The sequence below is a fragment of the Gavia stellata genome, unplaced genomic scaffold (assembly GCF_030936135.1).
Source record: "Gavia stellata isolate bGavSte3 unplaced genomic scaffold, bGavSte3.hap2 HAP2_SCAFFOLD_61, whole genome shotgun sequence".
Lineage (NCBI taxonomy): Eukaryota > Metazoa > Chordata > Aves > Gaviiformes > Gaviidae > Gavia > Gavia stellata.
The window spans coordinates 544,563-571,667 of record NW_026776479.1 but is presented as its reverse complement, the minus strand read 5'-3'; the positions used below and the strand labels follow the sequence as shown (position 1 = coordinate 571,667).

At 40.2% G+C, this 27,105-nt stretch overlaps 1 pseudogene; it reads right to left on the bottom strand.

Moving 5' to 3' along the window:
* Positions 1 to 1,197: 1,197 nt before the first annotated feature.
* On the bottom strand, positions 1,198 to 27,105 carry LOC132321009 (ATPase family AAA domain-containing protein 2-like; annotated as a pseudogene).

Here is a 27,105-nt window from a genome sequence, read left to right as displayed (position 1 = left end):
ACAGCTTTGTAAATTGATTAAGCTGGGACAGTGTTTAGGGCACTTTAAGGACACTCATACTATATTTTCGGTATCTGAGTGGCGTGAAGTGGGGAATTCGATGTGGGACAAGCTTATCGATGGAGATGAAAAGACTGAAAAAGAAATCAAATCCGTGAGGGAGCTGTGGCGGATTGTACTAGACACATTAAAGGCTATGAAGGCAGAACGAGAGATCGCGTGCGCTGCGGCGCAGATGCTTGCCCCAGAGTCTGCCCCCGATCTGCCCAAGCGCGCTGAGAATAAAGTGGGACCTGTTGCCCGATTTTTTGGCTTACCGGCGGTCAAGGGAATGTCGGGGCCCATATGTAAGACTGTAGAGGAGGTAAAAAATCTGGCAGAACAGCATGCGGCTGACTCGCGCACGGGGAGTATCTCCTCTGTCGCTTATGGTAAAGATCCGGAAGTTCCCGATTCGAGGATACAGCTGCAGTCTGACTCCAATGCGGAAGGAACACAGTTAAGAAAGGAGGCAGGGCTCCAACCGCCCAACCCACAGGGTGGGGAATCCTGTTGTGTTCCGTCGGCTCCACCTTCTTATCCGCCATCGGTCCCACCACCACCCACAGAGACAGACCCATTACCATTTTTTCACTGAGAAATGCTTGACTTTTACTTTCTTTCTGGCAAAAGCCAGTGCTCCATAAGAATTAGAAATTCAGGCACACAGAAAAGCACTAGAGAAAAAGGCAGGGTAAAAACAGGAAAAAAAATAGAGTCACGTTGCCATTACAGCACTGCAGGGTAAAACTCCAAAGTAATTTAGGTTAGGAAACACATCCTGCATTGCAAACATTAGGACAGAAGTCTTCTTTTCCACATGTGACTCTGGGTCCACATTGCTTGAAGTACAGCTTTTTAACTTACGCTGCTCCTTAGTGGAACAATACTCATACAATAAAAGAAAGTCAATGACTGTTTTTCAATTAGGTACCATTTGGAAAAACAAACTTCAGAATCAAAAGAACAGCAGCTGCAGACAAACATGAGTTTGGCTACTATAACTAGAGGGGCAGCACGATTATGCAAGAAACACTGTGTGCTGATTTTAGAGAGATGCAACAGAAACAGCAGAATGGAATTAAAGAAGGCTAAAACCTAATAAACAGTGTAATCCTCCTCAGGAAGAAAAAGGAGCTAAAGGACCTGTTTGACCTTTCACTTACCATTTGAATCTCCATCTTCAGAACTTTCTGCTATTTGGCAATCTGGCATTTCACTGTCCCCTCTTAGGTCTGAATGTTCAGAAAGCATGACACTCTTCTTTTCAGAAGCAGATTTAGCCACAAGGAGAACCCTCTCTCTTTCATTTTCTGACCCAGATTTATTTTCATTCCCATTTTTCTGTCGTTCTTGAAGTACGCTTCCATTTTCTTCCATAGAAGAATCCTGTGTGGACTCAACTTCCGTGCAATCCATGTTAGAAACATGTTCTTCTGGAGACTCTTCCGCACTCTCTACTTCATTTTGGTTTTCTGGAACTTTATTCTCTTTATTGAACTAAAATTTCCTCCTCTTTGCTGCGATACTTGAAGACGCTTTGTTCTTTCTGCGTTTCCTTTTTGACATCTCTACAAAGAGATATCAGAAAAAGTAAGCCAAAACATTACCAGAACAGTTCTTCCTTCAAAATCCAGCATCCTCATTGTCGTGGTTTAAGCCCAGCTGGCAACTAAGCACCACACAGCCGCTCACTCACTCCCCCCAGGTGCGGTGGGGGAGAGAACCAGAAGAGTAAAAGTGAGAAAACTCGTGGGCTGAGATAAAAACAGTTTAATAGGTAGAGCAAAAGAACACTGCGCGGAGAAGCAAAGCGAAAGAAGGAATTAATTCACCACTTCCCGTCGGCAGGCAGGTGTTCAGCTATCTGCAGGGAAGCAGGGCTCTATCACGCGTAGCGGTTGCTCGGGAAGACAAACGCCATTACTCCGAATGTCCCCACCTTCCTTCTTCCTCCCCCGGCTTTATATACTGAGCATGATGTCATATGGTATGGAATATCCCTTTGGTCAGTTGGGGTCAGCTGTCCCGGCTGTGTTCCCTCCCAACTTCCCGTGCACCCCCAGCCCACTCACTGGTGGGGTGGGGTGAGGAGCAGAAAAGGCCTTGGTGCTGTGTGAGCCCTGCTCAGCAGTAACTAAAACATTCCTGCTTTATCAACATTGTTTCCAGCCCAAATCCAAAACACAGCCCCATACAATCCAAAACACAGCCCCATACTAGCTGCTATGAAGAAAGTTAACCCCATCCCAGCCAAAACCAGCACACTCATCTTACTTGACTTACAAGGAAAATTATCAAAGGAGCTCAGGTAACATTGTCTGTCTCCCTACATATGTCTAGAGAAAGAGTTGCAAGTTAATGAGGTCAATTTGCTATTAAATTTTAAAAAGCCAGCTACAGAATTTCACTCACAAAACCATCAGCTTCAAGATTTTATGAGCAGAAAATTCTTACTTTAGATAGGAAGTATTACCAGAAAGCAAGGTTATTAGGTGAAGTTGCTTACTGTCTTACTACGTGAACTAATATAGATGAACAGAAAAGCATTTGGAGACGAGCCCTTCTTCAAATCGGTTATAAAGCTGTAAACTTCAGAAGCTAAACACATGTTGGGCAGAGTTAAAGAGACAATTTTAAGGGAATATTTGCTGGAGAAAAATTTGCCTGTGAAGACTTACACCTCACACGCTTTCTGTTAACCTTGTTTAAAACAAACTTAGCATTTTTGCCTTCCAGAAAAACCCACCGTTCTTTGTATCGACGGAGTACTGCACAAAGTGCATGGGTGAAGTCAATGGCAAAATTCCTAGTCCTGTTATGGAGACCAGGAAAGTTCACACCATGTCATGCGTTTTAGCCGAAAGAGACCCAAGTCCCTTTGTTCTTTCATGTCCTTTTCACAGGAAAAGTGAGGAAATAATTGTCTTTCCTTTACATATCTATTATTATTGCTCCCCTATTTTTCTGCCCTTTCCCCCTTCAGTTGGAAATCACACTAAGAGGTGGCATAGATTTTAGCATTTGAGGGCAGGGAAGGGAAAAATACTGTTTCTCATAACTAAAAGCTAGTTGAGTATTCAGAAACTGCCATGTACAACATTTTTGACTTCAAGAGAGAGCAATTTAGGAGCCGTTAAATGTCAGTTGGGTCATCAAGTCCAGTGTCTTACAGTGTAAACCATCCACTGTACTTGAACTTCATAACTATATCGAATGAATGACCTCTGGATTTATCTCACGTTTTGAAGCAAATTAAAAACACTGAACACCTCTGGCATGAAGAACCAGGCATCACCGAAACCTGTTATGTCACAAAACCAGAGAAGGTATCAGTGACTTTAGCACCTTCTCCAAGAAAGTCTGAATAAAATGCAACTTGCCTTCAGAGCACGGTGCACTGGAATCTACAGGCGCTGCTGGCATCTTCATCTTTTCGTTACACTTTGGGTCTGTTTTCTCACAGCCAGGAACATAGTTCTGCTTTGGCATTACACGGTAGTAAGGCGGAGCATACTTTGAAGAGCTACAACCTTGCAATAAAGAACAGATAGCAAAGAATTGTGTCTTGCATTGTTGGTTACAAATACCGAGACAAGTCTTAAAATCATTAGCTTCAAAAACCATACCTCTTTTCTTGCGAGATTCTTGAATTTCTTCACAGCGTTGTTCAAAATCTTCATCCATTTCCTCTCTCACGATGGCATATGCAGTATCTCTCAAAGCACAAGCTCTGTGCCTAATGAGACGATCTGAAATTTTACAGTCAGAACTGAGTCTTTTCTACCAGCCGATGAAATCCTTTATTTTGATTACTTATCGAAAGATTTTGCGCTTTTCATAGATAGGTTCTGAAGGGTTATCTCAGTGAATATTTTCAGCATAACAACATAAAAGTTAATCATTAAAGCAAAAGCACTAGTTACTGATCAACACTTCTATCACAATTTCTTGTCCAAGTAGTTTAATGCTACAACATTTACAACCTGGCAAGAAATGCTCTCTGTGGATGTTTAAAATGATCTAATCCCAAGTCTACTGTCCACAGACGACGTTTATCAATTTATACATTTTTAATTTTTCCAAATTAGGGATCAAAACACATTCTTACCTCCAGGGTCTTTATCTGGGTTGTACTGTAAAGCATTGCTGCAGATTAGATCAATGTCTTTTAGAAAATCTCCTGCAGTTAGGTACTGGTGCAAGTCAATCTTCGAGAGAACTGCCGAAAGGTCCATGGGCTGTTTAATGACTGCGTCATAATCAGGTACCTACAAATGAAATATGCGTGTTCAGAGATTTAACATGGTATCTACCAACATTAATTATTTTAATAACGTAAAATAAAGGACTTCTTCAAAACCCCAAATATTTATGACACATCCAAAGATATGGAAATTAACCAGTTAGTTGCTTGAAAATAGAAGGGCTATTTCAACTGGCTTTGAAGAGACAGACCAGAAGAGGGAAAAACAAGAAGCAGGGAGGTCAGAAGCACGTGTGGGGCAGAGAAGGGAGCAGACACCCAGAGTGGGATTCATTTCACTTCACTTCAGAAAATCACAGCAAAGAAAGCTTTCTCAGTAGAGTCACCCGAGATTCTCTTTGTTGTTGGCGGGAAGAAAAAGGTGCAGGAATGCACCTTTGAAGTATCTGTCCTAGGCATCTACTTTTGCATGAGATAACTGGACCGAGAGGTGCCAATTTCTTTACTCAGACCATAAAAGGAGCCTAATGACTAGTAGAGATGAGGACATCTAGGTTTAGGTTATTTACATCTCAGAAACTAGAAGTAAAGGGAAAGACAAGTCAGTGGATGTTTAGGGGAACAGGACTTTGCTGAAATGCAAAGCTCTATTAAAACGACAGCTGACTTCCAAGTATATGCCCCTGGCTTAGACTTATTCAATACATTACATGAGAAAAAAAAAAGACAGAAGCGTATGGGAGGAAGAAGAAACCACACAGCCCTTATGGTTGATCTTATACGGAGGAGCCCCAGACGAAACAGAGAATAGAATCTTAGAATTTATTTTAAAAACTGCTGTTCTTACTCCTGTTCTCACAGAAACTACTGACAGTCAATTAAAGAGCTTTAGGCTTTATTAAAACAGTCCTATAGATACTGTTTATAATTATAAAGAAAGAGATCTCTCTGCTTTTCAGTGCTGTAACATGCCTACATGTCAAAGCCTTTTCATGAGTGAACTGTGTTGGCAGTCGGTCTAACTGGCAGTTGGTCTAACTGGCAGTCGGTCTAGATGATCGTTATAGGTCCCTTCCAACTGAAATACTCTAAAGTTCTGAAGGCATTGCAGAAGGAACCCGGGGCTTTCAGTGAAACTCAAATAACAGACACTTGAGGGCCTCAAGGAGTCAGCAAAAGTAAAAGCAAACTTTCTGCTTCTTGAAAAATCAGAATAGTACGGTCCTAAAAACAAAGACAAACCTTCCTATAAAGAGCACACAAACTCTGAGAAATATAAACACGCAGAAATTATGAATACACGCAGATAAAATGGTATTACAGATCAACACTAATTTACCTCCTCTGGGTCGGCACGCTTTGTAAATGCTCTGAAACGTCTGTCACCGGCAAGTCTACGAGTCACATCCCTTAAGAAAATCCTAAGTTCACGCAATATATCCTCCTCCTGCTCCTCCAGCTGTCTTATTTCTTCCTCTGTCAGCTGTGGAGGCTTAGGCGGTGGTGCTACAGGCAGTACTTCCAATGTCTGCCAAGCTTAAAAGAATCAGAAACTTTTAGTCAATTTACGGTACTCAAATACAAGCCTATGAAAAATTATTGATAGAAAATTACCACCAAAGCAAATGCTGTAGAGCTGTTAACTTACAGTTAGCAAAGTTTTCTATGTAGAATATCCTCACCTGTCTTAGTTTTTGATGCAGGAGGTTTAGCAGTTTGATTTACAATTAAGTCCTCAAAAAATGTTCTTCTTTCTTCCTCATTAGGCAACTGGATTTTGAACACTTCATCATCATTAATAAACAATTCTTTTATCTAAAGCACGAGGAGAAAAGATATTTCAGATGTAAGGTCACACAAATTCATGTTCTGTTCCAAAAAGATGAGTGCCTTTCCAAATTAAACTGAATAATCACCTTGATAAGACAAACTGTGAAAAGGTATCTTCTTGGCCTTAAAAGGCTGGATTTTCATAGGTTAGCATGGCAAATTAAAGTATCTTCTCTAAGGAACACCTCTAGAGTTAAAGCTCAATGAAGGGACCCTATGATACACTGATAAAGTGCTGACATTCAGCACCTCCTAGACTGCTTATTTTGTATTTACCTGCCTTGCTGTCCTTTAGTTTGAATCTTTATGGCAGCTATAGAAGGAACAGGCAGGATTCAGGAGACAAGTGTGGGCTTTTTTGGTAAGGTGCTGTGGTTTTTTTTAAAATTAATTTAAATGAGGTGTCTAAAGCTGCACACTTCCAAGTTTTACTCCATTTTTCAATCTCTACTACCAGAAAGTATGGAAGGAATTTCAATACTTATTTTAGAAAGAATTTATTAACCGTAGAAGAATTTCTGTAGAAAGTTAAGCCCTTTCAAAGCATTTGATGATAAACACATCTAGGCAACCCCCTCTCTCCCCCCCAGTAAATGAGACAAAATAATCAGAGCAGCATATTCACATTTTGAACACCTTCCTTTAATGCACACTCTCAGATACCTAGAAAGCTAAGCACATACTCTTACTGAATTTTGTTAAGAAATACAACTAAAAATAGATTTCCAAGTTACTTAAACAGAAGTTGGAACTTAGCTTTCTGATTTGTAAAGCTTTCACCGATATGAAGAAAGAAATTGAAATTTTTAATAAAGAATTTAAATTTGAAATTACATTCTATCATTAAGAGTGTGACCATCGTACTTTCTCTGTAAAACTATCTTTCACTTTTCAGTAAAAGTATCTTTTTCCCATGTACATTTCAAGCACCGTATATTCTTGCCTAAGTACATACCTAACAATCTTGAAGTCACTGGAATTATTGTCTGAAGTAAATGTTTATGTCTGTCTAATGAGCATGAGTGTGTGAGAAGGGGGAAAAAGTTGGGTCAAAGTCAAGCTCTTTACTCAGAAAACACTTTAGGCAAATGCTTTCAAGCATTGTTTTGTCTAAGCAAATTTTAAGAGACCTGGTTAGAGTGCCTGAGTAATAACAGTATGAATTTGCTTAAGAGTGCACAGTACTCCAACGTTTAAAGGATTTATAAATTAACAAAAAACTGACTAAAAAAAGTAAGAAAAGTATCAACAGAAGTACCTCTTCTGGGAGATCTGCATGACACACATCAGATGTTGCAAGCAGCAAAACTGGAGCAAATGCTGGAATGTTCTGCAGTAGTGTTGTAAAAGTAGCTCTCAATGTAGCTCCAGCAGCCTCCCACCACAAATGGATATGTGGAATATAAATGATACTTGGTGCTGTTCTTTGTGCTTCTCGCATCAACTGGTAAAATGAAAGCTTGGATAAGAAAACTAAACCATGTAGAACAGGCTAATAAATAACTACGCGTCAGTCAAACTGTCTTATGAAATAGGAGCACATGCAGCCAAAACATCAAAACAATCCAACAAAAGAACAACTCCTTAACAATAAGGTAAAATTTTCACTTTACTCAAATATGGACATTGCTACACAGACAGAAACTGACCTGAATCTCTGCCTGATTTCAAAACTACTTAGGTGTAAGGTAATGCCTAAAGAGCCTTACAACTCAGCTGCTGTGGTGGTGTGCCTGAAAAAACAAGACTAACCCTTGAGCAAGATGTATTAGCCTGGGTAAATCACTACACGACTCTGACTGCACCATTTTCAATTCAGAGTGCGCACATATCCAAGTCACTCTGAAGCACAGTTTGAACAAGCAAAGACCTATGTGAAAAGATGAGGGCTGACACTGTGAAAGAAGCCTGGTTACAATTCATAACTTCACGTACATTTTATAAGAGGTGACCAGTCTGAATAGCTGCCTGAATAGCTAAATCACTCACAGCCTCTCATTATCAATCAGACCAGATTACGTGCTTTGGAAGACCACAAGCCATTGCCTACAGATGGTACCTCGATCACAGAAGAGGACATGCATCTACCACATGAGGGAAGCGGCAACAGTCCTTTCACATGACAAATTTCTCCGTGCACCCTTTCAGATTATCAATATTCAGGGAGTTCCTGTCACAAGATGGGAAGTGCACGTGGTATATCCGGGCAGTGACTAGACATGCTAGTTATATGACCGCAGGTGCAACCATCACATAACACAAAAGGAATTGTTCCTCTTATGTGACAAATGAGTATCCAGTCATGTAACATGTCCATCCTTACTTGTAGAGCTCTCAAATGCTGCTACTAAAGGTGAAAATATTTTAATACAGTGGTGTCAAACAATGAAAGGGATTTCCTGCCTAAAAGTAAAAAGGAAAACAGCACTAAATCTGCTTATATTTAATTTATAGTATAAGAAAAACAAACATAAGCGTTCCATGAATTTTAACGCTTTTACTGCATATACTGCAGCAGTACAAGCTGTATATGTATATATAAGAAAAGAAACACTTCTTTTCCCCAAAAGCTTGATTGCCTTACAAATATAATGAAAATGAAGGTTACAAAAAGTGCATGACAGGCAGTCAGGCTGCTGCAGAGCCATCTACTGGGAGCACAGATTCTTAAGCAGCAATGAAAACAACTTTCTGGATCCCACCGAGATGGGGAGGACTTCTTGCTATAAAGAGGGGTTTATTAGCAGCACCTCCCAGCTTCCCGAGCTGCTAGCAACATCCTCACTTTCCATTCCTTTGGAATGAAAGATACGGCCACATGTAACATCCTCATTTGGTATCATTTGATCTAGCAGAAAAGTGGCTTTTCGGACAGAAGTAAACATAACAGCACATTCAAACCAGGCCACCTCCATTAACAATGAATTTTGCTTACTTTACTAGTTTATATACAGTTCATGAATCCTATGAGATTAAAGAGAAAAAACGGTACCTGTGCACATGTTTCTTCCGATGATGTGATGCTAACGAACAAAACAGATAGGTCTAGTGTATAGACTGGAAACTTTTCCAGGGCATGTATTACTGCAGGTGCCAAATGAGAAGCTTGCCCGTATCCTGGCTCTCCAACTAGTAAGAATCGTGGCCTGCAAGATGTTGGCTGGTAATAAGCATTTCTAGAACAGGAAGAAGAAAACAAGTTTAAAAATGAGGTGATGAATAGGCACACAGATGATAAGGTTTTTTCCTATACACCTTCCTTTCTTTTTTTTTTCCCTTTCGGTAAATACTCTCCATGTTCCAGCAAATAATAAGCTGGTCTGTGATCAGGAACACTGTCAAAGCCCATTTTCTTTTTAAAAAACTTGTACCATACCTCCCTTAAGAAATCCTGCCAATCCCCAGCATGTCTGCTGTTCCTTGGCTGGGTTAAGTAACAGCTCTTAAATCATACAGGGGGACTGTCCAGCTAAATACACATGTGACAACTCATCAGTAACCCAATATGGGGGAGAATAACAACTCTATCTCTCAGCACACGCCAATCTGGATCTCCTCACTGCCCGTAGACACTGATTTTCAGTAGGTCTTGAGTTTAAGTAGCTGTGAGATCTCTACATCTGTCTAGTTTAGCTGAAATTTGGCCATAGTTACTGGAGATAGTGGGAAGGAAGGAGTAGAACAACATTTCTAGAAAAAAATTAACGTGGGCACTGAAACACATTAGCTGTATCTGAAGAAGTACACAAATGGACTGGTTAAATTACAGCAGTACACTCAATATGTATTAAGATGTATATTTATTTTATTCAGTCATTCTAATGTTTCATCTTTGAATTGTCTATTAATTTCCTAGTAATCCTGCTTTACTAGCATGAAACACATTTGTGAAGAGCATTCGTTTTTTTCCACCACAATACTATTGTACCTTTGCTGGCTGAAGACAAAGGTATAGAGACCTAACCAAGCTCAGCAGGTCAGAAGATTTTCTGGACAGCGCAGCAATAGAAAGTGAGAAAAATAACTGACCCACCAGTGACGACAATAATCTGTTTTTTCAACTGTCAGCTTATATGACTTCCACATTAAAATGTTAAAAAGTTAACATAAACTTAGTCGGTTAAAGGTACAAAATGCAGACATTGTTTAAGTTTTTCTCACAGTGTTTTAACAAACCATTTCTCAGTTCTGTTTCTGCTACCTAATTCGCTGCTGGTTTAACAATCTTGGAAATTAGAAGGGCAAAAGATGTCTACACGAATCTGTAGGGGTTTTTTAGCTAAAAGGACAGGTAGCACGTTTCTTTGGTCTTGAGTCTTTCAAGGAATGCCATGGATTAAATCAACACATTCTAATAGTCTGTGGACCACTTTGACTTAGGAAAAGAGGGCTGGGCCATTCAGTTTGATGGGTTATGGCAGTGTACTCCATTAGAACCTCAGTACCCAGCTGGATCTTCACGCTTACTTCTTGCAAATATTGATCACCCCCCCACACCCCTCCTCTCTACTTCTTCATCTACCACCCCTCACACCAAAACTGTTTACAGACACGGCCATCTGAATAATGCAAACACCAAGGGACAAATATGTACCTGCTAAAATTGAGGAATTTTTCCTTTTGTCTACCAGGCATTTTAGGAGTTGGCTTATCTTCAAAGATTGATGGTGATTCCTCATCACTGTCAATCGCATAATTTCTTAAAATATGATTTAAACTGTCTGAAAGACAAGAGAGGTTTGTTAACTTTCCTGAATAGTCCATATCTCGCTCTCACATTAATACAGCTTCTAAATCAGTGCTGGAGACCCCTTATATTGTATTTCTTCATTTGAGGGCACATGCAGAATGTTATTTTCTGAAGAGTTTATCCTACCACAGATCTAAGGAGATTGCACAAGTCTCTACAAAGCTGTCCTACATCGCATGATTTGCATAAGGTATTCTCTCTCTGTTGGTGAAAACAACAGGAGGTTTCTTCCTTAGAATAAAGATGATTAGGAACTTCTGTAGTTCCTAGACACCTGAAAAACCCAACAAGGCCACTTCCTTCTGGAGCAGGTTCCCCCACTGGATGTGGGGAAATTAAGTGAACGTGGTGGCCACAGACTTCCCTTTGTCTAGGACTAGTGAGTCAGAATATACAGACCAACACATCTTCTAAATAAGGCTCCTCAAAGATCCCCGAAGGAAGAGATCATGAAAGGCCGACAACGGAGACGGGATGCAATTACCAATCCCTTAGCCTCTCTGCTTTTATGTTGTTGGTGGGTTTCTGCCTCTTTCACCAATGCAAACAATCTACCAGCTCTACTGGGAGTAATACTGGTAGGATATTCTCCAGGGATTAGGATAATAACTAACTATTCATGGATCTCCGTTAATCAGGAGTGCAGCGAGTTTATCGATTTATTTGCTGTCACCAACCGACAGACAACTTGGTCAGGGTTGATGCAGTCAGGAGTGTGAGCTCACATACGCTATGCAAGCCAAGCCCCAGAGTATACGTTACTGAAACATTCTGATCTCATGTGCAGGCGTACAGTGTGATCCACAAACATTCAAATTAAGAGACTATGGTTAAAAATCACGATAGCTGTAACACTATTTAGCTTAAACCACTTATACTTGTATTGTGGTTCCGACATTCTTCACAGGAATTAGAAGCATTCATGTAAAAATGCCCTCTCCCCCCATTTAAACATTTATTTTGAAAGAGGTGCCTCACACATTAAACCTTAAATCCATCTCTACGAATGATAAACACGATATTAGCTACTGTCAGAAACAGGGTGCTCTAGGAGAGAACGCGTAGTTCTCTCCCATGTATTGCGAGTCATTCACAGCTCCCATCCAGCACTTCAGTTTAGAATCCAGAATAAAAACTATGCACGATATTCCTGAAATAAAGGCGTGCATGTGCATATTATAAAATCCTACTGTCATTATGGCTGAGAGGTTTCTGTATGTTGATTGCACAAATCAGAAGTTTTTGCTTTGGCAGAAGTTTAAAGAAGCGGCTACTATTGTTATACCTTGCTGTTGGTCCTTCTTTAGAGCAAGCTCTGCGTGGGGAAATACTCTCTGCAAGGCTTGTAAAATTCTTGCTAGTGTGTTTTCAAGCAGTGGTTTTGAAATAGGTGATAGTGCTCGCCCAGGTGAAGCCACAGCCCTCCGTGAAGCTGGAACAGTCTTCTGCATAGCCATGACAAAATCCTTCGCTGTTATTTTAATAGAAGCAATATCTAACTGCAGTTTCTCACTGCTTTTGTATATTTGAGGATAGCGGCGGCGCAGAGCACAGAGGGCAGCTTCAGCACATAAGCATTTAATATCAGCACCACAGTATCCTAATAAACAAAACAAGAATCAAATGTTATGTCAGTCTCAGGCAACACAGAAGTCAAGGCCAAGGTTTCCAAAGTGCAACACTGAAAGACTTTGTATGCAGCTAAAAATTAACAGGCTAAGAGATAAACCAAAGCGTTACCGAACTGCAGAGAAGTTTTGTTATGTGGCTCACAGCTTGATACCCTGCGCTTATGAAGCGGCCTCCTAATCAGAACTTTAGTCCTGAGGAAGATGCCCCAAAGCTATTTAATGTTCTGAGAGACAAGAAGAAAATGACAAGAAAAGAAGCATCTAACTTTGTTTGCTCCCAAGGCGTGTCAGCTGCCTCACGCTGCAGCAAGGCACAAGAGCTCGGGTGCTGCCTGGTACAAGCTCGGATTCCTTAGGACTCAGTCACGTGCAGGGACTGACTTTGTTTTCAAACTTACCAACACATTTTTCAGCTAGCTCTTCAAGAAACATGTCCAGTGGCTTAGGGGTCCAGTCTCGTGTGTGAATCTTGAAAATATCTTTTCTGAGAGCAAGAGTGCTTCAGGGTGAAAGTGCCTAATTGGATTAAATAAGTAAGCAAACATGAACCACTTTGGGAATGAAAAATCTTAAGTTGCTCCAGCACCAGCCTTGGTAAAAGTTGTTGTTAGCAAAAAGGAATTCTTGCGTGCACACCATTTCTGTCATTTTCTAGATGAGATAGCAGTAATTTATAGCTAATTCAGACATTGATCCTTACTTAAACATTTCAGTGACTAGCAGCATCCCCTTTTCTTGGCTGGTCACAGTGAAACCAAAATTAATTCTAGAACTACCTACTTGTTGAAATCATCTTAGTCATATATATTCAGTACCAGATCTGCCCTCCACAGCACAACGCAGCTCTCTCCAGACATCCCTCTTTTGTCCAAGTTGTACAACACTGATTTCGACTTTAACTGCTCCGTGATACTGCACTGTTATGTGATTTTGTTACAAAGAGGGACTTTGCCACATTAGCATTAGGGTTGAGTTTAAGTTCTGACCTCTTTATTTGGCAGGCTGAAGAGGAACTCTCGATCAAACCGTCCGGGTCTTCGTAAAGCAGGATCTATAGAATCCAGCCTGTTGGTGGCTCCAATTACCACAATCTCTCCTCTGCTGTCTAACCCATCCATAAGTGCCAGAAGTGTTGATACAATAGAGCTAACAGAAAAATATAATTTTCATTCACTGGTTTAGTAAATTTTGTTACGTTTTACATGACCTTCTCCAATGACCACTCAAAAAGGACAAGTTTTTATTGATGAGATGCTCCTTACTGAAAGACTCGTTTTAAGACATAAAGAAACAGACAAGGTAACACAGGTCTTGTGCTGCTATCAAGCTTAGTGAATTGTTTCCAATTATTGTTTAAAAACCATCTGAAGTTTAGTAGCATTGAATTACTAGTTTTCAGGACAAATGAATGTGTCACATGAAGTTAAATAGGTTGTGGTCTTCTTTTCACAAAGATCTAGCAGCTTCTATGTAGGTACAAAAAATGTACTACCTATGGATTTCGTCTTGTTCACAGGACCGCACAGGAGCAAGACCATCTATCTCATCAAAGAAAATAATTGAAGGTCGCATCTGGTAGGCCTAGAATGAAAACACAGGAATACTGACATAAGTAAACCAGCACAATTTTAAAGAGAGAAATGTCATGGTTGGAAAGTCACTGGAGCTAGATTTTTCCAACTAGCATCAGGGATCTCTACTAATTGAGCTAACGGAGTAAGTGGCACGAGTAACAGAAGACAGCAGCTATGTCAACCCGCTGAGACTGGGTGACAGGAAACAAATCATACCAGTAGTTTTTACAGCTATTTGGCAACCACCGAGAACAGAGCCAGGACTTAATTCAATTAGAGGTTCTGGAAGCAAGCTTCTGTAATGAATTTAAATGACCATGCTTGCAGCCTGCATCTGTTTCCCTCTGATCTAAAGCCACCGTCTCTTGCCTCTTGAAACCTTCTTTGTGGCTGTTTGATGTTTTTTTGAGGGGGGGTGTGTTACTTTGTGAGGTTCTCTCATTTGCTTTATTAATCTTTCCCAATACACCTCAAGATTTCAAGCCCCTAAAAAACCCACTGAAAAAAGAAACACTGACAATCCCGTTTCAGTGGAAGGAACTGACAAAACCCAAAAAAGAGTGAGTTCTTAAAAATATTGACCACAGAAAACTACAGTTACAACTCGGACAGAACACGTGGCACGTTTCCACCTTACCTGATCAAACAATAAACGAAGCTGTCGTTCAGATTCCCCTGCCCATTTACTCAGGCAGTCGGCACCTTTTCTCATAAAAAAGGCTATTCTCCTGTCACCTTGGCTACATTCATTAGCAAGTGCACGAGCAACCAGTGTCTTCCCAGTCCCTGGAGGGCCATAGAAGAGACAGCCTCTGCAATTAAAAATACCAAAGATTCACATAAGAAAAAAACATCATGGCAAAGTACCTATTACAACCCTCATCCCTACAACACACAACTCTTCTCTCTAGCTTACACTTCACGTGTAAGAGAGCGGTAACAGCTGAAGCGTGAGAAAAGTCAAACCAGATGGAAGTTTTGTGTTCCTACACAACTCAACAAGGCAGTAAACAACATGAATAAAGAGGATCATGCAGATGTACAGAACCTTGAGAAATGATCGTAGTGTCCCAGAACAACACTTCCAAAACTGCTGACAAACTAACAGGGGTGGTTACAGCACAGTGGAGCCAAACAAGAACAAACTTCAGCACAGAATCTAAGACTGGGCTAACTTATGAATCACCAGTTCATTCTTCAATGATACACGGCACATTCATTCTTGTTTTCACAAAAGGCAAGATTTGATAGTAAAGCATTTAATTCTCCCGTAAAAAGCTTTAAGTTAGTGGACTTGGTCTCCCATTGCTGATGATAAACGAGGAGGAAGTCTAAAGCTGGGATATATAAATATAGCCATCAGATAAATATAGCCATCAGATAAATATAGCCATCAGCTAGAAAAGCCAATACACTGCTGTTTCAAAAAGAATTTAAATGAATAAAGAAGCAAAACACAGATTTTGTTGTCGTTCTTTGTAATACTTTTAAAGTTACTGAAAGCAAAGGATTAAAAGTCCTATTTCAATATACCATGATTGAGTTTTGCTGACCAAGAATATGTAAAGCTAACAATTAAATCTCTAATAATTTCATTTCATAACTAAGTACAACAAACGCTGCAAGGTTCTAGTTGCAAGTCCTATCAATTGTAAAATTGATACTTGAGCACTTGAAAAAAAAGAGAGTCGGTGGGAGAGACAACTGGACATCCAAGAAACAAATTACTGTTGACTACCAGTAGGTAATTCCTTCTTCCTGCTTATAAACTAATGAAGTTGACTTGTACGTAGAACTCAAAACAAAAACACTCCAACCCTGCCTTTTAAAGGCAAGACACTTTCAAAGTATATTCTCCCCACACAGTACATCTTTGAACCTACATATATTCTGGATTCTATCCATTTTTAAGAAATTACTTTTTACTACTGCTAAAAAACCCCATCAACACTCCTGAAAATTTTGAAGCATGGAAACATATTGATACCTCAGTTGAATATTCTCATGAAAATGGGTGACCAGCAGGTTGAGGGAGGTGATTCTTCCCCTCTACTTCACTCTCATGAGACCCCACCTGGAATACTGCGTTCAGCTCTGGGGCCCCCCACGTAAGGACAGGGACCTGTTGGCGCAAGTCCAGAGGAGGGCCACAAAGATGATCAGAGGGCTGGAGCACCTCTCCTATGAAGACAGGCTGAGAGAGTTGGCATTGTTCAGCCTGGAGAAGTGAAGGCTCCGGGGAGACCTTAGAGCAGCCTTCCAGTACCCGAAAGGGGCCTACAGGAAAGCTGGAGAGGGACTTTTTGCAAGGGCATGTAGTGACAGGACAAGGGGTAATGGCTTTAAAACTGAAAGAGGGTGGATTCAGATCAGCTATAAGGAAGAAATTCTTCACCATGTGGGCGGTGAGGCACTGGAACAGGTTGCCCAGAGAAGCTGTGGACGCCCCAACCCTGGAAGTGTTCAAGGCCGGGTTGTATGGGGCTTTGAGCAACCTGCTCTAGTGGAAGGTGTCCCTGCCCATGGAAGAGGGTTGGAACTGGATGATCTTTAAGGTCCCTTCCAACCCAAACCATTCTATGATTCTATGAAACAATGTCTGTTACCTTGGAGGTTGAATTTTGAATCTCTCAAAGACTTCTGGGTAAAGCAAAGGAAAAACGACCATCTCTTTTAAAGCTGAAATGTGGTCAGAAAGACCACCCACACCATCAAACCGTACCTAAAGATAAATTCAAAAGAACACATTTTATATGTTAAAGAAAGCTGCAACCTTGATAAAGTTCCATCAGAAATTGTATGTCAGCACAAAGGAAATGCTCTGGGCAATTTTCAAACTGCTTGAGAGAAAACTGTAAACCAAGGTAGCTGTAGACAGCACGTTATTGAAAGCTTTCATAAGCACTGGAAACATCTCACTGACACAATGAACTAAAAATACTTACTGAACAATCTGTTTGCATTGGATCAACGTCAGCCAGACTTGCTCCAATTTTCATTCGATCCTTGTGAATTCCCTTCAAATCATCTTTCCGAAAGTTTAGTGGAAGACACCTGATTTGAATTAAGAAGAAAGAGAAAAGCGCTTTCTAACTTAGGATGCAGCTAGAAAGTTTTTGCTTTTATAACAATGGCAAGTGAATGCAGAAAACCTTACAAATGAGCTTAAACTTCCTAAATAGTTAAATACGTGTTCAAATTGTTTTCTATTTAATGTCTGTGAGTAAATAAAGGAAAAAGGTCACTGCAGGCATTAAACTGGGTTTACTTTAACAACTCTTAGCAGTTACGAATAGCCACACCAGTCAACACAGCACATACATGAATGCAAGCTTCAAACAAGTTATTCCCTATGTGGAGACTGTGAACTGACCTCGATTTGTGTGATGAAAGAACCCCCCAAAACACAGTGACATCTTTCAAAGATTTTTTGCTTCTACATTCAAAAAGTTACAGCCCAAGGGGATACTTATTTCAGTGCGGATTAACATTATAAAGGCTGCCCACCACTGCTGGTCCTTCCCAAGGACTTTGGGATGCGTGTGTCAGAAGACACACATGTCTGAAAGACACTGGGCTGAAAACCTGTTTCTTAGATTGTTATCAAAATAGTTTTTCTAGACCAATTGTTAAGTAATAAGAGCACCGTCATTTCCTCTATTTATAACATTTTCTGTTACGATGGTTTTCTTTCGGAATGAACTACTGTAAAGCACAGGAGCAGTAGTTTTACATTTAAAAATTACATAAAAGTGTTCCTCCCCCCATTCCCACCTAGAAATCAAATTGCTTATTAAAAATCAATTCTAAAAATCCAATTTTAGAGAGTCCAGTTACAGTCGTCAGTACCAAGAGATACGATTAAATATTGCCACAATTTAGAAACTATACAAGATGAAGAGGATAACAGTTCACGGTTAGACAGGTGCAAACTCCTCCCAAGTAGATTTCTCCCTCCCCTACGCTCCAATTTCATTAACCTTTTTGAATCTCTGTTACAGCTGCGCTTCCTACGCCTCTCCAAATGCTCTTCGTCATCAGATGAGGAAGAGGATGTGGAATCCCTGTTGTGGACTGTGTGTCTCCGTCTGCAAACATTTAAACAAACAAGCGAAAAGAATTGAAGTACAGACTAAGTGATATCAAAATTTAAATGAATTGTATCTCAGAATTTACTTTGAGATCTATTAAGTTTCCAGATCAGTGTACTCCTTATGAATCTGATTTCAAAGTACACTACATGATTTTCCTTATGACAGCAAAATTCAATTTTTTTTAGGAAGGGAAAATGTTTAACTAATTTGCAAATAAATTTCATGAACAAATGACGCATTTTGTCCAATCTCTCTCTCTCACACACAAATAGAGTTTCACTTAGCATTATGTACCCACTCCGTGAAACATAAACCTTTTTAACTGATTTAAAAATCTGGCTTCAGAAACCCTTCCTTCCATAACTGTCTGCTTTCAGGGATGCTAAACAAAGTTCTCATATCTAGCAAGAGACAGCGTTCTCCATGCTTCAGCTGCTTACAGGACCCAAACCCCCTTTGTCATTACTCTTGCCATTTATCATCTATAATTTCATTTAGTATTTTTCTTGTTTAATGATAGTTTCATACAGAAACATTAACTGATTGCAAAGAGAAACCAGAATCAGTATTTGAGTGATTAAAAAAAATTCCACTAGAACTTCCATACAGGCTCTCCCTCTAACTAAATTATCTTCAGTTTTAAGAAAATAATTGGTCTCCTTCAAGACTGAAGAGTCTAAAATTTTCAGAGTGAGATTCTGGCTTCAATTCCAGAACAAAAGAATTTCAGTTATACAATCTCAGCCACGACCTCCATAATCACCTCATCAGTGACCACAAATACTGCATTTAAAAAAAAAATCTAACGGCTAATAAAACGTATAGTCTCCCCCCCAAGATTTGTTTTCTTTATACCCTCAGACTACCACAGCAATAATCATACTACTAATCTGTAACTACCACCAATTCAAAACCCTTGCCCCTTGAAAGCATTATTCAGTAAGGGGCCTGACAGCATTCTTGATAAATAAGATCTATCACTAACCATACACCAACCTGTTAGTTCTTTTGCAGCAAGAGCCTTGTGACTGAGCACTTCTAAATGAGTATCTCTGTCTGACAGGTGAAGACCGGCCCGAAAGATAGTTCTTACGTTGCCTTGGTTCTGTTGAAAGCAAAGAATTTAGAATAATGTTACAAACAAGTTTAAGAGAAAGCAGGATAGTGAAAGAGGCAGAAAATGTGATGTGTTTCACTGATCTCTCATTTCAGGGGAAGTTTCAAGTGATTGGGGGCGGGGTGTGTGTATTTATTTTTTTTAAATCAGCGCACAGTAGAAGTGAAAAAACACGCACCTACTTTTTAAGGAGAACTGAAAACCACAAGAGTAAGGTTATCAATTCTGTTTAATTACCATTCTCTCAAGGATACATAGGTCATTTTTTACTGAAAAACAACAGGAAGCATGCCAAATGGCAAAGAAATACAATGTGCACAGGATACATACATTTAATAAAATCTAACTGCAGAATGAAGGTAATAAATTTAAATAGGAGTTGAGTGTGTGTATACATTTTCATTAAAAGAGTAGCTCGCTTATATGCAAGAAATTAGCTCTTAAGAGAAACTGTGCATATAACCTACTTTCCAGTGGAGCTTGATAGCGCTCAACAGTTTTCCTCTGTCGAAAGTCATAACGCTTTCGAGTGTCTTCGCTTTCTTCTGATGAAACTACTGTAAATCGACATAACGTTAAACTGTTTAAGTACTGTTGTAAATGATACTAAATTCAAAATGCACTGCACAGATGCCTATAGGTTTTACTATTACCTTCATGTTAATGACACAATAGATCTGAAAACCTGCAAAACCTTAAGACCAATTTATGCAAGACACATTCCAGAAATTACAATACACAGAGGAACATACATATAGCTATTGTTCTGTCCTCACTGAAACTGCTGGGTGACGTCTCATCAGTCTTAGTAACAACAATACTGTCATCTTGCTTAGCTAAGATGCAGCTCCTGTGAAAACCACTATTTCAGAAAGTAATTCCTTGTTATTTTGAGAAAGTGTTTCACAGAAATGTTTTTAATACTCTACAGTGCTAAGACTAAGCATGGTAATCTAGCTGCCAAACCCTAGCTCAGCCACATGAGCAATAATGGGCAAGCCACAGGTGTGAACCTCCCCAGTCAGAAAACAATGTCAAATGCATACAGTTTATGCCACTAGCTTCTGTAAAGTAACTTGAAGTTTCTTCATGAAAGACAATATGAATGCAAAAGACAGCGTATAATTGTCTAGCAGGTTCTTAATAATACCCTCTCACATTAATAGCTGGACACCAGGTGAGGAATGTACATGCTCTGTTCGCCTACCTGCTCACTAAAATTAAGTAAAATTTTATTCCTTGGAAAGCACTACCCATTTTTTTCTTCCCCCCAAAAGGTCTCACTGCTTTCTGAATGCAAGATAAATTACACAAGATATATAGACAGCACATGGAAAACTGAAAAATTATTTTGGCACCACTACCATCCCAAGTCCTTGGTACTCCAACGCTCCTGTCACAAAGGCATGAATTTCTCTGCTTTTCTGCTCCTCTAGTCCTTCCCCTTGCTCCACTCATCTTCTTTACACCACCACTGACACGCTTTCCTTTCCCCACTCCTTCCTGGCATGATTTTAATTATAGAAGTATATTTTAGTTTTTTCCTAATTTGAAATTCCAGAGTTTTCACTTTGATCACAAATGAATTGCCCCATACTCTTTCTTTCTCATTCAACATACGATTTGTAATTACTTTCTACAAGTCTCTCCTGCCCAGCACCCCTACATCCACACACTTGAACCAAGCCATATAGAGGAGGTCTGATCACCAAGGTGCACACCTGGGAGCCACGGGTTCAATCATGAACAGGCCACGGACTGTTCTCTGAACAAGATCACCCCAGTGCTCATTAACACCTGGACATCTAGCTTGAACCTTTTTGTAGGTCTCCATTGCCAGTGGTCAAGTCTTACACAGGCTGTGTAACATGTCCAAGATACTGCCCTCACTGCGTATTGCATAAATCATCTCTTATTCAAGCTCTGATGGTCTGATGGTCAGACAGGTGATCAGGCGCAGGGCACAGTCAGACAAGCGTACTGACCAGCCAACTATTTACACGTGACTGGCCCTTTTTATACCCTTGCCCCTCTACTTGCCCACTCTTGTTCCTCCCAGAATCACCTAAACCCCACCCTTGTCCCGCCTTTGGTTCCTGCCCTAAAGATCCCATAAGTCCTGGGTGAACTGCTTTTCCCCTGCATCCCACAGTATGTCCCACCCCTAGGCAGTAACCCCTTAGTCGGAAAGGTGATCTGGAGAGCTGCCCCCGATGACTCATCCAGATGGGTTTCACCCCTGGACGCTGGGGCGGATGGGGCGGATGGCTCCGCTGAGACAGCCCTGGGAGGGGCCCAGACAAGGTGGCTCTTCCTCCTTGACTGGAGTCCTTGGTTTGGGTCCCTGCCTGCCGTCGTGCACCCCTGTGCTCCTCTGGGCTTGTGCAGATAGGACTTTGATGGGCTGATGGCCCTGGGAGTAGCCCGGCGGGGTATTATTTGGGCTCCCCCTCCTGCCACTGTCTCTCTGAGCTCCTTTGTGGGTGTGCAGAGGAGGTCTACCGCAAAACCTAACACCCATCGGCTCAACTACCGCCACATCCTTTTCTGTCCTTGAGTACAGTCTCGACCCATTCTGTTCCATCCAGAAAGCTCCTACAAGGATCGTTGGACTGACTGCCTTAATCACAACTGTCATTCTCCTTAAAACCTTAAAGTTTTTCCCCCTCACTTCAAACATAAAGTTAATATGGCCTTTTACCATTTAACCTGATTCCTCGTGTTATTTCCCGCTGAGTACCGGGATGACAGCTCCTAATTACAGGACCAGACAGCAGCTTTCACTGACTACCTGCTGAACACAAAAATGAACAACACTGTCTTCTCCCCTGCTGATCTTCATCCTCTGGAGGAGCTTTCCATACACACCGGGCAGCGTCCCTTACTTCCTGAAAACTCTTGCCGTACTGCTCAAAACCGTGAAAACTGTCCTGCTGCTGCTGTTGCATGATCACTCTTTCTCATTCTGAGTAATAACGTCCATTTCTTGTATTCCCACCTGTTTTTTTCTCTGAATATCTGTTCTGAGCTCTCTGCAGTACTGCCCTGAAGTCCGTGACTTGTAGTGTCAACAGCAATATAGATTTTTTAATAGATGAAAAATACCGAGTAGTTCAGCTCATCTCAGTTGTTTAAGACAAGGCTTTTGGCTACAGCGTAGTAAAGAAAATTTAAAACAGAACTAATCTACAGTGCCACCTTGATTATCAGCTATTTCTTCAGCAGCTCTTTGGATTTCTTTCTCTCCTTGGGAGTACATATCGAGGTTTTCCTAATTAAAAGAAACGAGAAAGATCAGTGACAAATATGCAGAAAACCCGACATAGGCATATTGCCTGCCTACAGAGTAATATTATCAAGGCACTCCAGAGACAGAAAAGATTAAATTAAGGTATGGGAAGAGAGAACTGGAACATCATTCTGGCATCCAGAATTAGTAACAAGAATTTCTGCTCTAAAATAGGGTTTAGTACATGTGATAGTTAAATACTGATCCAGATACAAAACTGAGGGTATCAGTTAATTACAGGTTAATAATCCAAGAGTGTGGCAGAGCCCAGGAAAAAGCAATCCCTAGCAAACAACATAAAATTTGTGCGGGCATTTGAGAGATGATATACAAAGTACTATGGACAATTCCGGTTTCATTAAAAAAAAGGATTTCAGATCTAAACAAAAAAACCTCTGAAAGCCGGCTATGAAGATGTTTAAAAAATGAAGTGCTTGTCATTCAACAAGACAGGAGAAGAACTTAATTTAATAGAGCAAAACTAAGACAGAGGAAATATGATTGCTGTATATAATTTTAACGTAAGTTCCTCTAAGGACAGAGGACTATTTAAGCTCACAGGCAAGGCTGGCACAAGAACACACATAGATAAAGCAGGCATCAATGAATTCAGCTTTCAGTAAGATCTGAAGTGAAAACCCAAGCCCTGAAACAGCTGTTTGTAAACAGTGTCCATTCAAAAATCATACGGCAATTCAGAAAGCATAGTATAAGACATGTATTTCAGCATATCACTGCTCTTTCATGTCTTCTGAAGAAGGTATTTTCTTCACCCTTAGAGCGTATCTGTAGCATGATCATACCAGTAAGATGTTAAATTATAATTAGAGAGCAAAAACAAATGTTATTTTAGACTACGCTATTCTTTGGAAGAACTTATTTCAGCTCAATTAAAATTACAACTACGTAATTCCCCTACGTGAAATACACTACTTATACAAAAATAGTAAAATAAATTTGTATCTACTTCTTCTGCATCGTGGAACACCCCAAGGTCTTCCATCATTCGCCGCCTACGCATTTTCTCCGTGTCATCCATTTTTTGCAAGACTGCTTCTGCAGTACTAAGATAAAAAGTTAACATGTAAGAGCAAAGACAGGCAAGAACAAAAACACCCATTTAAAACAGTACACATAATCAATATGATATTTTAATACAGTATTCATAAAGCAAGAATCATTGACAGACAAGTTTTTAAACACTACTTAAAAATTAGATCAAATGTTCAAGGTTTTTATAGATTTAAGAACAAGTGTTTGAGATTTGCAAAAATACACTGTTTTCAGGTTTGTTTTCCCTCTCGGTGAGCACAGTAAAAAAAATCCATTTAAGCAAGAGAAAAATAAGAATTCTAAAGATCATAGTAAGACAACAGAAAGAAATTATGGCAGTTTTTAATAGCACTTAAGTTGTTCTGCATGATAGCATTAAGTAATTTTCAGCTCACAGCCTTCCTCAGACAACAGGCTGCTTGTTCTTCTCTTAACTGTAATCTAAGTTTTGTGCTGGTTTTCCATGACTAGACATGCTGGAAAAAACATCCCACTGCTGTTACACTTGGCAAACCTTTCCGAAAACAATGTCCATTTGGGCTTCACAAAGAGAATTAAGCCATGGACAGACAGGCAGAAACACTGGGACTACTTCACTTTGGCTTTATCCAACTTTCCTCAGTATCTTAACTCAACCAAGCATTATAAGAACATTCATAAGCATGGAAGAAAAGTTAATTAAAAATGAAGGCAGTTCTGATGCTAAGAAAATTCATTTAGAGGGCAAGTTAAATCTACTGAAAGTCACAACGTAAAGTGATCTTCTTGGTTCACAAGACAACACATAAACCCACCGAGCCCATACATAAAAGATGCTCTCGTATGAAGACCTCTCTGCAACTGGCAATCCCAAAACAGAGACACCAGTGGCAAATTTCAACATTGGCTGTGCCCAAATTCTTTACACATGAAACACCTTCCAAATACATCCTCCCGCACATGCTCTCAGACCTGGAAGTCTTAAGCAGCCACAAGCACCTATTTCCAAAAAACAGGTTAAACAGTTTTGCTGCCAAGTACAAAGGCCCACACCTTACACAAATCAATGTATTAACAATAATTACAGGACATACCAGTGCAGGCAGAGGAAGAGGAGGAGACCCTACCTGATCAACGACCACGGAATGTTAGCGGAGGTTGCCAGTAACAACCCAGAAGTTCCAAGCTGCACCACCCTGGTGGAACTCTACTATGGAAGGCACCTGCAGCCCAGCAGTTGTCACACGGATGTACCGTATACGTAAGAGCACGTAGGGAAGTCTCAGCCTGAGCACTGAATACATTTAGCTCTTGCTGCCAGGAATAACAATACCTTTTTCTGTTGTCAAAAGAAGGAGAAAGTCCCTAGCCAATATGATGCCATAGCAGAAAGGCTTGCTAGTAAGGCTCATTTTAGTAGCTTTGTAAGATCATGAAAAAAACCCACTTACTTTGTTATAAGTTTGTCGAACAAAACAGATTGATTTGTAATGGTGTAACGACTTTGTTGACGTCTGCAGCTTCAGCGGACCTCCAAATCCCCGTTTTCTTCATGGACTTGTTGTGCAGCTTTTGCATCAGCTCTGGTCTTCAGTGTTCTGGTGACTACAATGCATTAATGTATAAAATATTTTGAGACAGAAAATACGTTAGTCCCTTTATTTCACCGTTGCTCTAGTAAAATGTAAAAAAATCTGCAGTGGCTTGATTTTTTCTTTAAATACTGAATTGGAAGTTATTGTCATCACCACAGCATTCAACTTAAATTAATTATGTTTACCTACCTAAAAGCATGACTTGTATAGCAATTTTTTAATAGACTGGGAAGCCAATCTGATGAAAACAAACACGCAACTTTTGTTCCATGCAGGAAGCAAGTTCATTCCAGTTACTTCTTTCTGGAAAAGTGAAAACAACAAATACCTCTCTCTAAGGTGTTTTTACTCCATCCATGTCAAATTGTATCGAATAGTTTTTTTAAAAAATTATTTATGTGGGAAGTCTCTTCTTAAGATGCGTGGTTTTAGTCCATTGTTTAAGCATGCATCACTCATTTTCTGCATCCTGACACAAAAGCTCTAGAAGATAAGAAACGTCTCAAGATAAACTCCCAAATAGCAAAGAACTCAAAGGCTTGCCTGCTTTAAAAACTATCTGCCCAGTATTTACCACACAGCATCCTTTGCCACGGGTCTGTTACTTGCACTATCATTAAAACAGTTAAGAGAGGTCAGTGAGGAAGTAGTGCACAATTAGAACTTGAATTACTACACACAAAGCGCATTTCAGGCCCCTTCCTGCGTTCAGCCCATCCATGGCTGGCAGGACGCTGCCTGGAAATAACGCATTTTCCCAGCTGCCAGCAAGCAGCCTCACAGCACCAAGCCTGCTTGTGTACTCAGCACAGTGATTCAGTTCCAAGGTGAATCACTGAACTTCAGTGACACCTTCCCCACATCAGCGGGTTTGTGCGCCTCATGACTGAATTACTTTTTAACTCAAATATTACCTCCTATTTGCAAGAACGATTTTCAATTAATTTGTGTCCTGCAGACTCCAGAAAATCCGTGTCACAAAGAAACCTGAGCTAAGGAACAGATTCTCAGGCACTAGTGCCTAAGAGCAGGCTGGAATTCACGCTGTGTTCTCCCCAAGCCTGACAGGAATTAATAGCATATCCTCCTATTCTCACCTACCTCTTTTCGTAAAACTCATAGGAAATTCACTATCTTTTCACTATCTATTTTCACAACTTCAGCTGCTTTGGGTTGATGCGTTCAGCAGTTTTTGTGGCCAAGTTAAATAGATGGTGTGACCAAACGCAATCCTTCTCAGAAACCAGAGTAAAAAGGAATCCTAGGGAGTTACCACTACTTACCTTCTTTATATTCTTCCTTTTTTTTGGTCTGACTTTGGCTTTGCCAACCGCCTACATTAAGAAAGAGAACAGAGGAGAGAAAGAAGAAAAGAATGATTGTATTAGAATATTGTATAGAAGTCTTGTATTGTACTGTTCCCCATCAAGACTAGGGAACCTGACCAAGTTTGTAATCCAGTGCTCCACATCATGCAAAGAAAAGCCTGTGGACCACACTGAGGATTCAGATCCCAAGTCTGCTGCGTACCATATGCAGACAGTTCGGTAAGGACGCAACTTTCCTAACCGGCTAATCTTGAAGTCTCAATAGTGCAAATAACATCTCAGTAACCAAAGCGGAGGAGAGATCTCAAAGGAGTTGGGAAAAGATGCACGTTTTTTATACAAGCAGAAGACTTTTACTAAGAAGAGTGATTCTGGTTCTAAGACACTGACACTGACATTAACATAATCATACTCCCCCGCAGATTTTTAGCTGTAGATTTATCATGATGTGACTCATTGTGCATGCTTTCACTTTTCCTTTTAATTCTATGAATTGAACAGAGATTGGACATCTAGAAATACAATACCTCGTAAAGCGTCTTCGATTGACATTTTCACTTAATATTTCCTTGCTTTTGTCAAAGCTAGAGTCTGAACAGGGCGGCATGTTTTTTCTCAT